This window comes from Sus scrofa, chromosome 16 (assembly GCF_054392235.1).
Source record: "Sus scrofa isolate SSC_HxYL_T2T_F1_AM1 chromosome 16, Sscrofa_HxYL_maternal_Yorkshire_Landrace_v2.0, whole genome shotgun sequence".
Classification (NCBI taxonomy): domain Eukaryota; kingdom Metazoa; phylum Chordata; class Mammalia; order Artiodactyla; family Suidae; genus Sus; species Sus scrofa.
In genome coordinates, this window is record NC_139398.1 from 8,187,005 (window position 1) to 8,209,177 (window position 22,173).

The window sequence follows — 22,173 nt, forward strand, 5'->3', positions numbered from 1 at the left end:
ATTCAATCACAATGCATGGAATCCACTGCATTCAATCGGGATGCCTTGGGCCATGCTGCATAAAATCCACTGCATTCAATGGTGATGCATTGGGCCTCACTGCATAGACTCCACTGCATATAATCGGGATCCATTGCGCCACAATGCATGGAATACTCTGCATTCAACGACGCTGCATGGAATCCACTGCATTCCATCGGGAAGCTTTGGGCCATGCTGCATAAAATCCACTGCATTCAATCATGCTGCATGGAATCCACTGCATTCAATCGGGATGCATTTTACAAGGCTGCATGGATTACATTTCATACACTCAAAATGCATGGAATCCACTGCGTTCTATAGGTATGCTTTGGCCATACTGCATAAAATACACTGCATTCAATTTGCTGCATGGAATCCACTGCATTCAATCATGCTGAATAAAATCCACTGCATTCAATAGGGTTCCATTTCTTCACGCTGCATGGAATACACTGCATTCAATCAGGCTCCATGGAATCCACTGCATTCAATGGGGATGCATTCTACAATGCTGCATGGAGTTCACTGCATTCAATCACAACGCATGTAATCCACTGCATTCCATTGGGATGCTTTGGGCCATGCTGCATAAAATCCACTGCATTCAATCGGGATGCATTGGGCTTCGCTGCATGGACTCCACTGCATACAATCGGGATCCATTGCGCCAAAATGCATGGAATACTCTGCATTCATTGACGCTGCATGGACTCCACTGCATTCAATCGGGATGCTTTGGGCCATGCTGCATAAAATCCACTGCATTCAACCATGCTGCATGGAATCCATTTCATTCAATCATGCTCTATAAAATCCAATGCATTCAATAGGGTTCCATTACTTCACGCTGCATGGAATACACTGCATTAAATCAGGATGCATGGAATCGACTGCATTCAATCAGGATGCCTTATACCACGTTGCATGGATTACCCTACATTCAATCACAATGCATGGAATCCACTGCATTCAATCGGGATGCTTTGGGCCATGCTGCATAAAATCCACTGCATTCAATCGGGATGCATTGGGCCTCGCTGCATAGACTCCACTGCATATAATCGGGATCCATTGCGCCACAATGCATGGAATATTCTGCATTCAACGACGCTGCATGGAATCCACTGCATTCCATCGGGAAGCTTTGGGCCATGCTGCATAAAATCCACTGCATTCAATCATGTTGCATGGAATCCACTGCATTCGATCGGGATGCATTTTACAAGGCTGCATGGATTACATTTCATACACTCAAAATTCATGGAATCCACTGCGTTCTATAGGTATACTTTGGGCCATACTGCATAAAATACACTGCATTCAATTTGCTGCATGGAATCCACTGCATTCAATCATGCTGCATAAAATCCACTGCATTCCATCGGGATGCATTGGGCCTCGCTGCATGGAATACACTGCATTCAATCACGCTGCATGAATTCCACTGCATTCAATGGGGATGCATTCTACAATGCTGCATGGAGTTCACTGCATTCAATCACAATGCATGGAATCCACTGCATTCCATCGGGATGCTTTGGGCCATGCTGCATAAAATCGACTGCATTCAATCGGGATGCATTGGGCCTCGCTGCATGGACTCCACTGCATAAAATCGGGATCCATTGCACCAAAATGCATGGAATCCTCCGCATGCAACGACGCTGCATGGACTCCACTGCATTCAATCGGGATGCTTTGGGCCATGCTGCATAAAATCCACTGCATTCAATCATGCTGCATGGAATCCACTGCATTCAATCATGCTGTATAAAATCCACTGCATTCAATAGGGTTCCATTTCTTCACGTGGCATCGAATCCACTGCATTCAATCACGCTGCATGGAATCCACTGCATTCAATCGGGATGCATTTTTCCTCGCTGCATGGAGTACACTGCATTCAATCATGCTGCATAAAATCCACTGCATTACATCGGGATGCTTTGGGCCATGCTGCATAAAATCCACTGCATTCAACCATGCTGCATGGAATCCACTGCATTCAATCATGCTGCATAAAATCCACTGCATTCCATCGGGATGCATTGGGCCTCGCTGCATGGAATAAACTGCATTCAATCAGGCTCCATGGAATCCACTGCATTCAATGGGGATGCATTCTACCATGCTGCATGGAGTTCACTGCATTCAATCACAATGCATGGAATCCACTGCATTCCATCGGGATGCTTTGGGCCATGCTGCATAAAATCCACTGCATTCAATCGGGATGCATTGGGCCTCGCTGCATGGACTCCACTGCATACAATCGGGATCCATTGCGCCAAAATGCATGGAATCCTCTGCATTCATTGACGCTGCATGGAATCCACTGCATTCCATCGGGATGCTTTGGGCCATACTGCATAAAATCCACTGCATGCAGTCATGCTGCATGGAATCCACTGCATTCAATCATGCTGCATAAAATCCACTGCATTCAATAGGGTTCCATTTCTTCTTCACGCTGCCTGGAATCCACTGCATTCAATCACGCTGCATGGAATCCACTGCATTCAATATGGATGCATTTTACCACTCTGCATGGAATCCACTGCATTTAATCACGCTGCATGTAATCCATGGAATTTAATCGGGATTCATTTTACTAAGCTGTATGGAATCGACTGCATTTAATCACGCTGCATGGAATCCACTGCATTCAATGGGGATTCATTTTACAAGGCTGCATGGAGTACACTGCATTCAATCACAATGCATGGAATCCACTGCATTCAAACGGGATGCTTTGGGCCATGCTGCATAAAATCCACTGCATTCAATCATGCTGCATGGAATCCACTGCATTCAATCATGCAGCATAAAATCCGCTGCATTCCATAGGGTTCCATTTCTTCATGCTGCATGGAATACACTGCATTCAATCAGGCTGCATGGAATCCACTGCATTCCATCGGGATGCATTTTTCCTCGTTGCATGGATTACACTGCATTCCATCACAATGCATCGAATCCACTGCATTCAATCGGGAAGCTTTGGGCCATGCTGCATACAATCCACTGCATTCAATCGGGATGCACTGGGCCTCGCTGCATGGACTCCACTGCATATAATCGGGATCCATTGCGCCACAATGCATGGAATACTCTGCATTCAATGACGCTGAATGGAATCCACTGCATTGAATCGTGAAGCTATGGGCCATGCTGCATAAAATCCACTGCATGCAATCATGCTGCATTGAATCCACTGCATTCAATCATGTTGCATAAAATCCACTGCATTCAAATGGGTTCCATTTCCTCACCCTGCATGGAATCCACTGCATTCAACCACGCTGCATGGAATCCACTGCATTCAATCGGGATGCATTTTACCACTCTGCATGGATTACACTGCATTTAATCACGCTGCATGTAATCCATGGAATTTTAATCGGGATTCATTTTACTAAGCTGTATGGAATCGACTGCACTTAATCACACTGCATGGAATCCACTGCATTCAATCGGGATGCATTTTACCACGTTGCATGCAGTTCACTGCATTCAATCACAATGCATGGAATCCACTGCATTCCATCGGGATGCTTTGGGCCATGCTGCATAAAATCCACTGCATTCAATCTTGCTTTTTGAATCCACTGCATTCAGTAATGCTGCATAAATCCTTGCATTCAATTGGGTTCCATTTCTTCACGCTGCATGGAATACACTGCATTCAATCACGCTGCATGGAATCCACTGCATTCAATCGGGATGCATTTTACCATGCTGCGTGGTTTTCACTGCATTCAATCACAATGCATGGAATCCACTGCATTCCATCGGGATGCTTTGGGCCATGCTGCATAAAATCCACTGCATTCAATCATGCTGCATGGAATCCACTGCATTCAATCATGCTGCATAAAATCCACTGCATTCAATAGGGTTCCATTTCTTCACGCTGCATGTAATACACTGCATTCAATCACACTGAATGGAATCCACTGCATTCAATCGGGATGCATTTTACCTCGCTGCATGGATTACACTGCATTCAATCACAATGCTTGGAATCCACTGCATTCCATCGGGATGCTTTGGGCCATGCTGCATAAAATCCACTGCATTCAATCGGGATGCATTGGGCCACGCTGCATCGACTCCACTGCATTCAATCGGTATCCATTGCGCCACAATGCAAGGAATCCTCTGCATTCATTGACGCTGCATGGACTCCACTGCATTCAATCGGGATGCTTTGGGCCATGCTGCATAAAATCCACTGCATTCAACCATGCTGCATGGAATCCATTTCATTCAATCATGCTCTATAAAATCCAATGCATTCAATAGGGTTCCATTACTTCACGCTGCATGGAATACACTACATTAAATCAGGATGCATGGAATCGACTGCATTCAATCAGGATGCATTATACCACGTTGCATGGATTACCCTACATTCAATCACAATGCATGGAATCCACTGCATTCAATCGGGATGCCTTGGGCCATGCTGCATAAAATCCACTGCATTCAATCGGGATGCATTGGGCCTCGCTGCATAGACTCCACTGCATATAATCGGGATCCATTGCGCCACAATGCATGGAATACTCTGCATTCAATGACGCTGCATGGAATCCACTGCATTCCATCGGGAAGCTTTGGGCCATGCTGCATAAAATCCACTGCATTCAATCATGCTGCATGGAATCCACTGCATTCAATCGGGATGCATTTTACAAGGCTGCATGGATTACATTTCATACACTCAAAATGCATGGAATCCACTGCGTTCTATAGGGATGCTTTGGGCCATACTGCATAAAATACACTGCATTCAATTTGCTGCATGGAATCCACTGCATTCAATCATGCTGAATAAAATCCACTGCATTCAATAGGGTTCCATTTCTTCACGCTGCATGGAATACACTGCATTCAATCAGGCTCCATGGAATCCACTGCATTCAATGGGGATGCATTCTACAATGCTGCATGGAGTTCACTGCATTCAATCACAACGCATGTAATCCACTGCATTCCATCGGGATGCTTTGGGCCATGCTGCATAAAATCCACTGCATTCAATCGGGATGCATTGGGCTTCGCTGCATGGACTCCACTGCATACAATCGGGATCCATTGCGCCAAAATGCATGGAATACTCTGCATTCATTGACGCTGCATGGACTCCACTGCATTCAATCGGGATGCTTTGGGCCATGCTGCATAAAATCCACTGCATTCAACCATGCTGCATGGAATCCATTTCATTCAATCATGCTCTATAAAATCCAATGCATTCAATAGGGTTCCATTACTTCACGCTGCATGGAATACACTGCATTAAATCAGGATGCATTTTACCTCACTGCATGGATTACACTGCATTCAATCACAATGCATGGAATCCACTGCATTCCATCGGGATGCTTTGGGCCATGCTGCATAAAATCCACTGCATTCAATCGGGAGGCATTGGGCCTCGCTGCATGGACTCCACTGCATAAAATCTGGATCCATTGCGCCACAATGCATGGAATCCTCTGCATTCAACGACGCTGCATGGAATCCACTGCATTCCATCGGGATGTTTTGGGCCATGCTGCATAAAATCTACTGCATTCAATCGGGATGCATTGGGCCTCGCTGCATGAACTCCACTGCATACAGTCTGGAACCATTGCGCCAAAATGCATGGAATACTCTGCACTCAACGACGCTGCATGGAATCCACTGCATTCAATCGGGATGCTTTGGGCCATGCTGCATAAATCCATTGCATTCAATCATGCTTCATGGAATCCACTGCATTCAATCGTGCTGCATAAAATCCACGGCATTCAATAGGGTTCCATTTCTTCACGCTGCATCGAATCCACTACATTCAATCACGCTGCATGGAATCCACTGCATTCTATCGGGATGCATTTTACCACACTGCATAGATTACACCGCATTCAATCACAATGCATGGAATCCACTGCATTCAATCGGGATGCTTTGGGCCATGCTGCATAAAATCCACTGCATTCAATCGGGATGCATTGGGCCTCGCTGCATGGACTCCACTGCATTCAATCGGGATCCATTGTGCCACAATGCATGGAATTCTCTTCATTCAATGACGCTGCATCGAATCCACTGCATTCAATCGGAATCCATTGTGCCACAATGCATGGAATCCTCTGCATTCAATGACGCTGCATGGAATCCACTGCATTCCATCAGGATGGTTTGGGCCATGCTGCATAAAATCCACTGCATGCAATCATGCTGCATGGAATCCACTGCATTCAATCATGCTGCATAAAATCCACTGCATTCAATAGGGTTCCATTTCTTCACGCTGCATGGAATCCACTGCATTCAATCACGCTGCATGAATTCCACTGCATTCAACATGGATGAATTTTACCACGCTGCATTTAGTACACTGTATTCAATCACAATTCATGGAATCCATTGCATTCAATCGGGATGCTTTGGGCCATGCTGCATAAAATCCACTGCATTCAATCGGGATGCACTGGGCATTGCTGCATGGACTCCACTGCATACAATCCGGATCCATTGCGCCACAATGCATGGAATCCTCTTCATTCAACGACGCTGCATGGAATCCACTGCATTCCATCGGGATGCTTTGGGCCATGCTGCATAAAATCCATTGCATTCAATCATGCTGCATGGAATCCACTGCATTCAATCGGGATGCATTTTACCATGCTGCATTGATTACCCTTCATTCAATCAGGCTGCATGGAATCCACTGCATTCTATCGGGATGCTTTGGGCCATGCTGCATAAAATCCACTGCATTTAATCGGGATGCATTTGGCCACGCTGCATGGACTCCACTGCATAAAATCGGGATCCATTGCCCCAAAATGCAAGGAATCATCTGCATTCAATGACGCTGCATGGAATCCACTGCATTCCATCGGGATGCTTTGGGCCATGCTGCATAAAATCCACTGCATTCAACCATGCTGCATGGAATCCACTGCATTCAATCATGCTGCATAAAATCCACTGCATTCAATCGGGATGCATTGGGCCCCGCTGCATGGAATAAACTGCATTCAATCAGGCTCCATGGAATCCACTGCATTCAATGGGGATGCATTCTACCATGCTGCATGGAGTTCACTGCATTCAATCACAATGCATGGAATCCACTGCATTCCATCGGGATGCTTTGGGCCATGCTGCATAAAATCCACTGCATTCAATCGGGATGCATTGGGCCTCGCTGCATGGACTCCACTGCATACAATCGGGATCCATTGCGCCAAAATGCATGGAATCCTCTGCATTCATTGACGCTGCATGGAATCCACTGCATTCCATCGGGATGCTTTGGGCCATGCTGCATAAAATCCACTGCATGCAATCATGCTGCATGGAATCCACTGCATTCAATCATGCTGCATAAAATCCACTGCATTCAATAGGGTTCCATTTCTTCTTCACGCTGCCTGGAATCCACTGCATTCAATCACGCTGCATGGAATCCACTGCATTCAATATGGATGCATTTTACCACTCTGCATGGAATCCACTGCATTTAATCACGCTGCATGTAATCCATGGAATTTAATCGGGATTCATTTTACTAAGCTGTATGGAATCGACTGCATTTAATCACGCTGCATGGAATCCACTGCATTCAATGGGGATTCATTTTACAAGGCTGCATGGAGTACACTGCATTCAATCACAATGCATGGAATCCACTGCATTCAAACGGGATGCTTTGGGCCATGCTGCATAAAATCCACTGCATTCAATCATGCTGCATGGAATCCACTGCATTCAATCATGCAGCATAAAATCCGCTGCATTCCATAGGGTTCCATTTCTTCATGCTGCATGGAATACACTGCATTCAATCAGGCTGCATGGAATCCACTGCATTCCATCGGGATGCATTTTTCCTCGTTGCATGGATTACACTGCATTCCATCACAATGCATCGAATCCACTGCATTCAATCGGGAAGCTTTGGGCCATGCTGCATACAATCCACTGCATTCAATCGGGATGCACTGGGCCTCGCTGCATGGACTCCACTGCATATAATCGGGATCCATTGCGCCACAATGCATGGAATACTCTGCATTCAATGACGCTGAATGGAATCCACTGCATTGAATCGTGAAGCTATGGGCCATGCTGCATAAAATCCACTGCATGCAATCATGCTGCATGGAATCCACTGCATTCAATCATGTTGCATAAAATCCACTGCATTCAATAGGGTTCCATTTCTTCACCCTGCATGGAATCCACTGCATTCAACCACGCTGCATGGAATCCACTGCATTCAATCGGGATGCATTTTACCACTCTGCATGGATTACACTGCATTTAATCACGCTGCATGTAATCCATGGAATTTTAATCGGGATTCATTTTACTAAGCTGTATGGAATCGACTGCACTTAATCACGCTGCATGGAATCCACTGCATTCAATCGGGATGCATTTTACCACGTTGCATGCAGTTCACTGCATTCAATCACAATGCATGGAATCCACTGCATTCCATCGGGATGCTTTGGGCCATGCTGCATAAAATCCACTGCATTCAATCTTGCTTTTTGAATCCACTGCATTCAGTAATGCTGCATAAATCCTTGCATTCAATTGGGTTCCATTTCTTCACGCTGCATGGAATACACTGCATTCAATCACGCTGCATGGAATCCACTGCATTCAATCGGGATGCATTTTACCATGCTGCGTGGTTTTCACTGCATTCAATCACAATGCATGGAATCCACTGCATTCCATCGGGATGCTTTGGGCCATGCTGCATAAACTCCACTGCATTCAATCATGCTGCATGGAATCCACTGCATTCAATCATGCTGCATAAAATCCACTGCATTCAATAGGGTTCCATTTCTTCACACTGCATGTAATACACTGCATTCAATCACACTGAATGGAATCCACTGCATTCAATCGGGATGCATTTTACCTCGCTGCATGGATTACACTGCATTCAATCACAATGCTTGGAATCCACTGCATTCCATCGGGATGCTTTGGGCCATGCTGCATAAAATCCACTGCATTCAATCGGGATGCATTGGGCCACGCTGCATCGACTCCACTGCATTCAATCGGTATCCATTGCGCCACAATGCAAGGAATCCTCTGCATTCATTGACGCTGCATGGACTCCACTGCATTCAATCGGGATGCTTTGGGCCATGCTGCATAAAATCCACTGCATTCAACCATGCTGCATGGAATCCATTTCATTCAATCATGCTCTATAAAATCCAATGCATTCAATAGGGTTCCATTACTTCACGCTGCATGGAATACACTACATTAAATCAGGATGCATGGAATCGACTGCATTCAATCAGGATGCATTATACCACGTTGCATGGATTACCCTACATTCAATCACAATGCATGGAATCCACTGCATTCAATCGGGATGCCTTGGGCCATGCTGCATAAAATCCACTGCATTCAATCGGGATGCATTGGGCCTCGCTGCATAGACTCCACTGCATATAATCGGGATCCATTGCGCCACAATGCATGGAATACTCTGCATTCAATGACGCTGCATGGAATCCACTGCATTCCATCGGGAAGCTTTGGGCCATGCTGCATAAAATCCACTGCATTCAATCATGCTGCATGGAATCCACTGCATTCAATCGGGATGCATTTTACAAGGCTGCATGGATTACATTTCATACACTCAAAATGCATGGAATCCACTGCGTTCTATAGGTATGCTTTGGGCCATACTGCATAAAATACACTGCATTCAATTTGCTGCATGGAATCCACTGCATTCAATCATGCTGAATAAAATCCACTGCATTCAATAGGGTTCCATTTCTTCACGCTGCATGGAATACACTGCATTCAATCAGGCTCCATGGAATCCACTGCATTCAATGGGGATGCATTCTACAATGCTGCATGGAGTTCACTGCATTCAATCACAACGCATGTAATCCACTGCATTCCATCGGGATGCTTTGGGCCATGCTGCATAAAATCCACTGCATTCAATCGGGATGCATTGGGCTTCACTGCATGGACTCCACTGCATACAATCGGGATCCATTGCGCCAAAATGCATGGAATACTCTGCATTCATTGACGCTGCATGGACTCCACTGCATTCAATCGGGATGCTTTGGGCCATGCTGCATAAAATCCACTGCATTCAACCATGCTGCATGGAATCCATTTCATTCAATCATGCTCTATTAAATCCAATGCATTCAATAGGGTTCCATTACATCACGCTGCATGGAATACACTGCATTAAATCAGGATGCATGGAATCGACTGCATTCAATCAGGATGCCTTATACCACGTTGCATGGATTACCCTACATTCAATCACAATGCATGGAATCCACTGCATTCAATCGGGATGCTTTGGGCCATGCTGCATAAAATCCACTGCATTCAATCGGGATGCATTGGGCCTCGCTGCATAGACTCCACTGCATATAATCGGGATCCATTGCGCCACAATGCATGGAATATTCTGCATTCAACGACGCTGCATGGAATCCACTGCATTCCATCGGGAAGCTTTGGGCCATGCTGCATAAAATCCACTGCATTCAATCATGCTGCATGGAATCCACTGCATTCGATCGGGATGCATTTTACAAGGCTGCATGGATTACATTTCATACACTCAAAATGCATGGAATCCACTGCGTTCTATAGGTATACTTTGGGCCATACTGCATAAAATACACTGCATTCAATTTGCTGCATGGAATCCACTGCATTCAATCATGCTGCATAAAATCCACTGCATTCCATCGGGATGCATTGGGCCTCGCTGCATGGAATACACTGCATTCAATCACGCTGCATGAATTCCACTGCATTCAATGGGGATGCATTCTACAATGCTGCATGGAGTTCACTGCATTCAATCACAATGCATGGAATCCACTGCATTCCATCGGGATGCTTTGGACCATGCTGCATAAAATCGACTGCATTCAATCGGGATGCATTGGGCCTCGCTGCATGGACTCCACTGCATACAATCGGGATCCATTGCACCAAAATGCATGGAATCCTCCGCATGCAACGACGCTGCATGGACTCCACTGCATTCAATCGGGATGCTTTGGGCCATGCTGCATAAAATCCACTGCATTCAATCATGCTGCATGGAATCCACTGCATTCAATCATGCTGTATAAAATCCACTGCATTCAATAGGGTTCCATTTCTTCACGTGGCATCGAATCCACTGCATTCAATCACGCTGCATGGAATCCACTGCATTCAATCGGGATGCATTTTTCCTCGCTGCATGGAGTACACTGCATTCAATCATGCTGCATAAAATCCACTGCATTCCATCGGGATGCTTTGGGCCATGCTGCATAAAATCCACTGCATTCAATTTGCTGCATGGAATCCACTGCATTCAATCATGCTGCATAAAATCCACTGCATTCAATCGGGATGCATTGGGCCTCGCTGCATGGAATAAACTGCATTCAATCAGGCTCCATGGAATCCACTGCACTCAATGGGGATGCATTCTACCATGCTGCATGGAGTTCACTGCATTCCATCACAATGCATGGAATCCACTGCATTCCATCGGGATGCTTTGGGCCATGCTGCATACAATCCACTGCATTCAATCTTGCTTTTTGAATCCACTGCATTCAGTAATGCTGCATAAATCCTTGCATTCAATTGGGTTCCATTTCTTCACGCTGCATGGAATACACTGCATTCAATCACGCTGCATGGAATCCACTGCATTCAATCGGGATGCATTTTACCATGCTGCGTGGTTTTCACTGCATTCAATCACAATGCATGGAATCCACTGCATTCCATCGGGATGCTTTGGGCCATGCTGCATGGAATCCACTGCATTCAATCATGCTGCATGGAATCCACTGCATTCAATCATGCTGCATAAAATCCACTGCATTCAATAGGGTTCCATTTCTTCACACTGCATGTAATACACTGCATTCAATCACACTGAATGGAATCCACTGCATTCAATCGGGATGCATTTTACCTCGCTGCATGGATTACACTGCATTCAATCACAATGCTTGGAATCCACTGCATTCCATCGGGATGCTTTGGGCCATGCTGCATAAAATCCACTGCATTCAATCGGGATGCATTGGGCCACGCTGCATCGACTCCACTGCATTCAATCGGTATCCATTGCGCCACAATGCAAGGAATCCTCTGCATTCATTGACGCTGCATGGACTCCACTGCATTCAATCGGGATGCTTTGGGCCATGCTGCATAAAATCCACTGCATTCAACCATGCTGCATGGAATCCATTTCATTCAATCATGCTCTATAAAATCCAATGCATTCAATAGGGTTCCATTACTTCACGCTGCATGGAATACACTACATTAAATCAGGATGCATGGAATCGACTGCATTCAATCAGGATGCATTATACCACGTTGCATGGATTACCCTACATTCAATCACAATGCATGGAATCCACTGCATTCAATCGGGATGCCTTGGGCCATGCTGCATAAAATCCACTGCATTCAATCGGGATGCATTGGGCCTCGCTGCATAGACTCCACTGCATATAATCGGGATCCATTGCGCCACAATGCATGGAATACTCTGCATTCAATGACGCTGCATGGAATCCACTGCATTCCATCGGGAAGCTTTGGGCCATGCTGCATAAAATCCACTGCATTCAATCATGCTGCATGGAATCCACTGCATTCAATCGGGATGCATTTTACAAGGCTGCATGGATTACATTTCATACACTCAAAATGCATGGAATCCACTGCGTTCTATAGGTATGCTTTGGGCCATACTGCATAAAATACACTGCATTCAATTTGCTGCATGGAATCCACTGCATTCAATCATGCTGAATAAAATCCACTGCATTCAATAGGGTTCCATTTCTTCACGCTGCATGGAATACACTGCATTCAATCAGGCTCCATGGAATCCACTGCATTCAATGGGGATGCATTCTACAATGCTGCATGGAGTTCACTGCATTCAATCACAACGCATGTAATCCACTGCATTCCATTGGGATGCTTTGGGCCATGCTGCATAAAATCCACTGCATTCAATCGGGATGCATTGGGCTTCGCTGCATGGACTCCACTGCATACAATCGGGATCCATTGCGCCAAAATGCATGGAATACTCTGCATTCATTGACGCTGCATGGACTCCACTGCATTCAATCGGGATGCTTTGGGCCATGCTGCATAAAATCCACTGCATTCAACCATGCTGCATGGAATCCATTTCATTCAATCATGCTCTATAAAATCCAATGCATTCAATAGGGTTCCATTACATCACACTGCATGGAATACACTGCATTAAATCAGGATGCATGGAATCGACTGCATTCAATCAGGATGCATTATACCACGTTGCATGGATTACCCTACATTCAATCACAATGCATGGAATCCACTGCATTCAATCGGGATGCTTTGGGCCATGCTGCATAAAATCCACTGCATTCAATCTGGATGCATTGGGCCTCGCTGCATAGACTCCACTGCATATAATCGGGATCCATTGCGCCACAATGCATGGAATATTCTGCATTCAACGACGCTGCATGGAATCCACTGCATTCCATCGGGAAGCTTTGGGCCATGCTGCATAAAATCCACTGCATTCAATCATGCTGCATGGAATCCACTGCATTCAATCGGGATGCATTTTACAAGGCTGCATGGATTACATTTCATACACTCAAAATGCATGGAATCCACTGCGTTCTATAGGTATACTTTGGGCCATACTGCATAAAATACACTGCATTCAATTTGCTGCATGGAATCCACTGCATTCAATCATGCTGCATAAAATCCACTGCATTCCATCGGGATGCATTGGGCCTCGCTGCATGGAATACACTGCATTCAATCACGCTGCATGAATTCCACTGCATTCAATGGGGATGCATTCTACAATGCTGCATGGAGTTCACTGCATTCAATCACAATGCATGGAATCCACTGCATTCCATCGGGATGCTTTGGGCCATGCTGCATAAAATCGACTGCATTCAATCGGGATGCATTGGGCCTCGCTGCATGGACTCCACTGCATACAATCGGGATCCATTGCACCAAAATGCATGGAATCCTCCGCATGCAACGACGCTGCATGGACTCCACTGCATTGAATCGGGATGCTTTGGGCCATGCTGCATAAAATCCACTGCATTCAATCATGCTGCATGGAATCCACTGCATTCAATCATGCTGTATAAAATCCACTGCATTCAATAGGGTTCCATTTCTTCACGTGGCATCGAATCCACTGCATTCAATCACGCTGCATGGAATCCACTGCATTCAATCGGGATGCATTTTTCCTCGCTGCATGGAGTACACTGCATTCAATCATGCTGCATAAAATCCACTGCATTCCATCGGGATGCTTTGGGCCATGCTGCATAAAATCCACTGCATTCAATTTGCTGCATGGAATCCACTGCATTCAATCATGCTGCATAAAATCCACTGCATTCAATCGGGATGCATTGGGCCTCGCTGCATGGAATAAACTGCATTCAATCAGGCTCCATGGAATCCACTGCACTCAATGGGGATGCATTCTACCATGCTGCATGGAGTTCACTGCATTCCATCACAATGCATGGAATCCACTGCATTCCATCGGGATGCTTTGGGCCATGCTGCATACAATCCACTGCATTCAATCGGGATGCATTGGGCCTCGCTGCATGGACTCCACTGCATACAATCGGGATCCATTGCGCCAAAATGCATGGAATCGACTGCATTTAATCACGGTGCATGGAATCCACTGCATTCAATCGGGATGCATTTTACCACACTGCTTGGATTACACTGCATTCAATCGCAATGCATAGAATCCACTGCATTCAATATGGATGCATTTTACCACTCTGCATGGAATCCACTGCATTTAATCACGCTGCATGTACTCCATGGAATTTAATCGGGATTCATTTTACTAAGCTGTATGGAATCGACTGCATTTAATCACGCTGCATGGAATCCACTGCATTCAATCGGGATTCATTTTACAAGGCTGCATGGAGTACACTGCATTCAATCACAATGCATGGAATCCACTGCATTCAAACGGGATGCTTTGGGCCATGCTGCATAAAATCCACTGCATTCAATCATGCTGCATGGAATCCACTGCATTCAATCATGCAGCATAAAATCCGCTGCATTCCATAGGGTTCCATTTCTTCATGCTGCATGGAATCCACTGCATTCAATCAGGCTGCATAAAATCCGCTGCATTCCATAGGGTTCCATTTCTTCATGCTGCATGGAATACACTGCATTCAATCAGGCTGCATGGAATCCACTGCATTCAATCGGGATGCATTTTTCCTCGTTGCATGGATTACACTGCATTCCATCACAATGCATGGAATCCACTGCATTCAATCGGGAAGCTTTGGGCCATGCTGCATACAATCCACTGCATTCAATCGGGATGCACTGGGCCTCGCTGCATGGACTCCACTGCATATAATCGGGATCCATTGCGCCACAATGCATGGAATACTCTGCATGCAATGACGCTGAATGGAATCCACTGCATTGAATCGTGAAGCTATGGGCCATGCTGCATAAAATCCACTGCATGCAATCATGCTGCATTGAAACCACTGCATTCAATCATGCTGCATAAAATCCACTGCATTCAATAGGGTTCCATTACTGCACCCTGCATGGAATCCACTGCATTCAACCACGCTGCATGGAATCCACTGCATTCAATCGGGATGCATTTTACCACTCTGCATGGATTACACTGCATTTAATCACGCTGCATGTAATCCATGGAATTTAATCGGGATTCATTTTACTAAGCTGTATGGAATCGACTGCACTTAATCACGCTGCATGGAATCCACTGCATTCAATCGGGATGCATTTTACCACGTTGCATGCAGTTCACTGCATTCAATCACAATGCATGGAATCCACTGCATTCAATCGGGATGCTTTGGGCCATGCTGCATAAAATCCACTGCATTCAATCTTGCTTTTTGAATCCACTGCATTCAGTAATGCTGCATAAAATCCTTGCATTCAATTGGGTTCCATTTCTTCACGCTGCATGGAATACACTGCATTCAATCACGCTGCATGGAATCCACTGCATTCAATCGGGATGCATTTTACCATGCTGCGTGGTTTTCACTGCATTCAATCACAATGCATGGAATCCACTGCATTCCATCGGGATGCTTTGGGCCATGCTGCATAAACTCCACTGCATTCAATCGGGAGGCATTGGGCCTCGCTGCATGGACTCCACTGCATAAAATCTGGATCCATTGCGCCACAATGCATGGAATCCTCTGCATTCAACGACGCTGCATGGAATCCACTGCATTCCATCGGGATGTTTTGGGCCATGCTGCATAAAATCTACTGCATTCAATCGGGATGCATTGGGCCTCGCTGCATGAACTCCACTGCATACAATCTGGAAGCATTGCGCCAAAATGCATGGAATACTCTGCATTCAACGACGCTGCATGGAATCCACTGCATTCAATCGGGATGCTTTGGGCCATGCTGCATAAATCCATTGCATTCAATCATGCTTCATGGAATCCACTGCATTCAATCGTGCTGCATAAAATCCACGGCATTCAATAGGGTTCCATTTCTTCACGCTGCATCGAATCCACTACATTCAATCACGCTGCATGGAATCCACTGCATTCTATCGGGATGCATTTTACCACACTGCATAGATTACACCGCATTCAATCACAATGCATGGAATCCACTGCATTCAATCGGGATGCTTTGGGCCATGCTGCATAAAATCCACTGCATTCAATCGGGATGCATTGGGCCTCGCTGAATGGACTCCACTGCATTCAATCGGGATTCATTGTGCCACAATGCATGGAATTCTCTTCATTCAATGACGCTGCATCGAATCCACTGCATTCAATCGGAATCCATTGTGCCACAATGCATGGAATCCTCTGCATTCAATGACGCTGCATGGAATCCACTGCATTCCATCAGGATGCTTTGGGCCATGCTGCATAAAATCCACTGCATGCAATCATGCTGCATGGAATCCACTGCATTCAATCATGCTGCATAAAATCCACTGCATTCAATAGGGTTCCATTTCTTCACGCTGCATGGAATCCACTGCATTCAATCACGCTGCATGAATTCCACTGCATTCAACATGGATGAATTTTACCACGCTGCATTTAGTACACTGTATTCAATCACAATTCATGGAATCCATTGCATTCAATCGGGATGCTTTGGGCCATGCTGCATAAAATCCACTGCATTCAATCGGGATGCACTGGGCATTGCTGCATGGACTCCACTGCATACAATCCGGATCCATTGCGCCACAATGCATGGAATCCTCTTCATTCAACGACGCTGCATGGAATCCACTGCATTCCATCGGGATGCTTTGGGCCATGCTGCATAAAATCCACTGCATTCAATCGGGATGCATTGGGCCTCGCTGCATGGACTCCACTGCATACAATCGGGATCCATTGCGCCACAATGCATGGAATCCTCTGCATTCAATGACGCTGCATGGAATCCACTGCATTCCATCGGGATGCTTTGGGCCATGCTGCATAAAATCCACTGTATGCAATCATGCTGCATGGAATCCACTGCATTCAATCATGCTGCATAAAATCCACTGCATTCAATAGGGTTCCATTTCTTCACGCTGCATGGAATCCACTGCATTCAATCACGCTGCATGGAATCCACTGCATTCAACATGGATGAATTTTACCACGCTGCATTTAGTACACTGTATTCAATCACAATTCATGGAATCCATTGCATTCAATCGGGATGCTTTGGGCCATGCTGCATAAAATCCACTGCATTCAATCTGGATGCACTGGGCATCGCTGCATGGACTCCACTGCATACAATCCAGATCTATTGTGCCACAATGCATGGAATCCTCTGCATTCAATGACGCTGCATGGAATCCACTGCATTCAATCGGGATGCTTTGGGCCATGCTGCATAAAATCCATTGCATTCAATCATGCTGCATGGAATCCACTGCATTCAATCGGGATGCATTTTACCATGCTGCATTGATTACCCTTCATTCAATCAGGCTGCATGGAATCCACTGCATTTTATCGGGATGCTTTGGGCCATGCTGCATAAAATCCACTGCATTTAATCGGGATGCATTTGGCCACGCTGCATGGACTCCACTGCATAAAATCGGGATCCATTGCCCCAAAATGCAAGGAATCATCTGCATTCAATGACGCTGCATGGAATCCACTGCATTCCATCGGGATGCTTTGGGCCATGCTGCATAAAATCCACTGCATTCAACCATGCTGCATGGAATCCACTGCATTCAATCATGCTGCATAAAATCCACTGCATTCAATCGGGATGCATTGGGCCTCGCTGCATGGAATAAACTGCATTCAATCAGGCTCCATGGAATCCACTGCATTCAATGGGGATGCATTCTACCATGCTGCATGGAGTTCACTGCATTCAATCACAATGCATGGAATCCACTGCATTCCATCGGGATGCTTTGGGCCATGCTGCATAAAATCCACTGCATTCAATCGGGATGCATTGGGCCTCGCTGCATGGACTCCACTGCATACAATCGGGATCCATTGCGCCAAAATGCATGGAATCCTCTGCATTCATTGACGCTGCATGGAATCCACTGCATTCCATCGGGATGCTTTGGGCCATACTGCATAAAATCCACTGCATGCAATCATGCTGCATGGAATCCACTGCATTCAATCATGCTGCATAAAATCCACTGCATTCAATAGGGTTCCATTTCTTCTTCACGCTGCCTGGAATCCACTGCATTCAATCACGCTGCATGGAATCCACTGCATTCAATATGGATGCATTTTACCACTCTGCATGGAATCCACTGCATTTAATCACGCTGCATGTAATCCATGGAATTTAATCGGGATTCATTTTACTAAGCTGTATGGAATCGACTGCATTTAATCACGCTGCATGGAATCCACTGCATTCAATCGGGATTCATTTTACAAGGCTGCATGGAGTACACTGCATTCAATCACAATGCATGGAATCCACTGCATTCAAACGGGATGCTTTGGGCCATGCTGCATAAAATCCACTGCATTCAATCATGCTGCATGGAATCCACTGCATTCAATCATGCAGCATAAAATCCGCTGCATTCCATAGGGTTCCATTTCTTCATGCTGCATGGAATACACTGCATTCAATCAGGCTGCATGGAATCCACTGCATTCAATCGGGATGCATTTTTCCTCGTTGCATGGATTACACTGCATTCCATCACAATGCATGGAATCCACTGCATTCAATCGGGAAGCTTTGGGCCATGCTGCATACAATCCACTGCATTCAATCGGGATGCACTGGGCCTCGCTGCATGGACTCCACTGCATATAATCGGGATCCATTGCGCCACAATGCATGGAATACTCTGCATTCAATGACGCTGAATGGAATCCACTGCATTGAATCGTGAAACTATGGGCCATGCTGCATAAAATCCACTGCATGCAATCATGCTGCATGGAATCCACTGCATTCAATCATGTTGCATAAAATCCACTGCATTCAATAGGGTTCCATTTCTTCACCCTGCATGGAATCCACTGCATTCAACCACGCTGCATGGAATCCACTGCATTCAATCGGGATGCATTTTACCACTCTGCATGGATTACACTGCATTTAATCACGCTGCATGTAATCCATGGAATTTTAATCGGGATTCATTTTACTAAGCTGTATGGAATCGACTGCACTTAATCACGCTGCATGGAATCCACTGCATTCAATCGGGATGCATTTTACCACGTTGCATGCAGTTCACTGCATTCAATCACAATGCATGGAATCCACTGCATTCAATCGGGATGCTTTGGGCCATGCTGCATAAAATCCACTGCATTCAATCTTGCTTTTTGAATCCACTGCATTCAGTAATGCTGCATAAATCCTTGCATTCAATTGGGTTCCATTTCTTCACGCTGCATGGAATACACTGCATTCAATCACGCTGCATGGAATCCACTGCATTCAATCGGGATGAATTTTACCATGCTGCGTGGTTTTCACTGCATTCAATCACAATGCATGGAATCCACTGCATTCCATCGGGATGCTTTGGGCCATGCTGCATAAAATCCACTGCATTCAATCATGCTGCATGGAATCCACTGCATTCAATCATGCTGCATAAAATCCACTGCATTCAATAGGGTTCCATTTCTTCACGCTGCATGTAATACACTGCATTCAATCACACTGAATGGAATCCACTGCATTCAATCGGGATGCATTTTACCTCGCTGCATGGATTACACTGCATTCAATCACAATGCTTGGAATCCACTGCATTCCATCGGGATGCTTTGGGCCATGCTGCATAAAATCCACTGCATTCAATCGGGATGCATTGGGCCACGCTGCATCGACTCCACTGCATTCAATCGGTATCCATTGCGCCACAATGCAAGGAATCCTCTGCATTCATTGACGCTGCATGGACTCCACTGCATTCAATCGGGATGCTTTGGGCCATGCTGCATAAAATCCACTGCATTCAACCATGCTGCATGGAATCCATTTCATTCAATCATGCTCTATAAAATCCAATGCATTCAATAGGGTTCCATTACTTCACGCTGCATGGAATACACTACATTAAATCAGGATGCATGGAATCGACTGCATTCAATCAGGATGCATTATACCACGTTGCATGGATTACCCTACATTCAATCACAATGCATGGAATCCACTGCATTCAATCGGGATGCCTTGGGCCATGCTGCATAAAATCCACTGCATTCAATGGTGATGCATTGGGCCTCGCTGCATAGACTCCACTGCATATAATCGGGATCCATTGCGCCACAATGCATGGAATACTCTGCATTCAATGACGCTGCATGGAATCCACTGCATTCCATCGGGAAGCTTTGGGCCATGCTGCATAAAATCCACTGCATTCAATCATGCTGCATGGAATCCACTGCATTCAATCGGGATGCATTTTACAAGGCTGCATGGATTATATTTCATACACTCAAAATGCATGGAATCCACTGCGTTCTATAGGTATGCTTTGGCCATACTGCATAAAATACACTGCATTCAATTTGCTGCATGGAATCCACTGCATTCAATCATGCTGAATAAAATCCACTGCATTCAATAGGGTTCCATTTCTTCACGCTGCATGGAATACACTGCATTCAATCAGGCTCCATGGAATCCACTGCATTCAATGGGGATGCATTCTACAATGCTGCATGGAGTTCACTGCATTCAATCACAACGCATGTAATCCACTGCATTCCATCGGGATGCTTTGGGCCATGCTGCATAAAATCCACTGCATTCAATCGGGATGCATTGGGCTTCGCTGCATGGACTCCACTGAATACAATCGGGATCCATTGCGCCAAAATGCATGGAATACTCTGCATTCATTGACGCTGCATGGACTCCACTGCATTCAATCGGGATGCTTTGGGCCATGCTGCATAAAATCCACTGCATTCAACCATGCTGCATGGAATCCATTTCATTCAATCATGCTCTATAAAATCCAATGCATTCAATAGGGTTCCATTACTTCACGCTGCATGGAATACACTGCATTAAATCAGGATGCATGGAATCGACTGCATTCAATCAGGATGCCTTATACCACGTTGCATGGATTACCCTACATTCAATCACAATGCATGGAATCCACTGCATTCAATCGGGATGCTTTGGGCCATGCTGCATAAAATCCACTGCATTCAATCGGGATGCATTGGGCCTCGCTGCATAGACTCCACTGCATATAATCGGGATCCATTGCGCCACAATGCATGGAATATTCTGCATTCAACGACGCTGCATGGAATCCACTGCATTCCATCGGGAAGCTTTGGGCCATGCTGCATAAAATCCACTGCATTCAATCATGCTGCATGGAATCCACTGCATTCGATCGGGATGCATTTTACAAGGCTGCATGGATTACATTTCATACACTCAAAATGCATGGAATCCACTGCGTTCTATAGGTATACTTTGGGCCATACTGCATAAAATACACTGCATTCA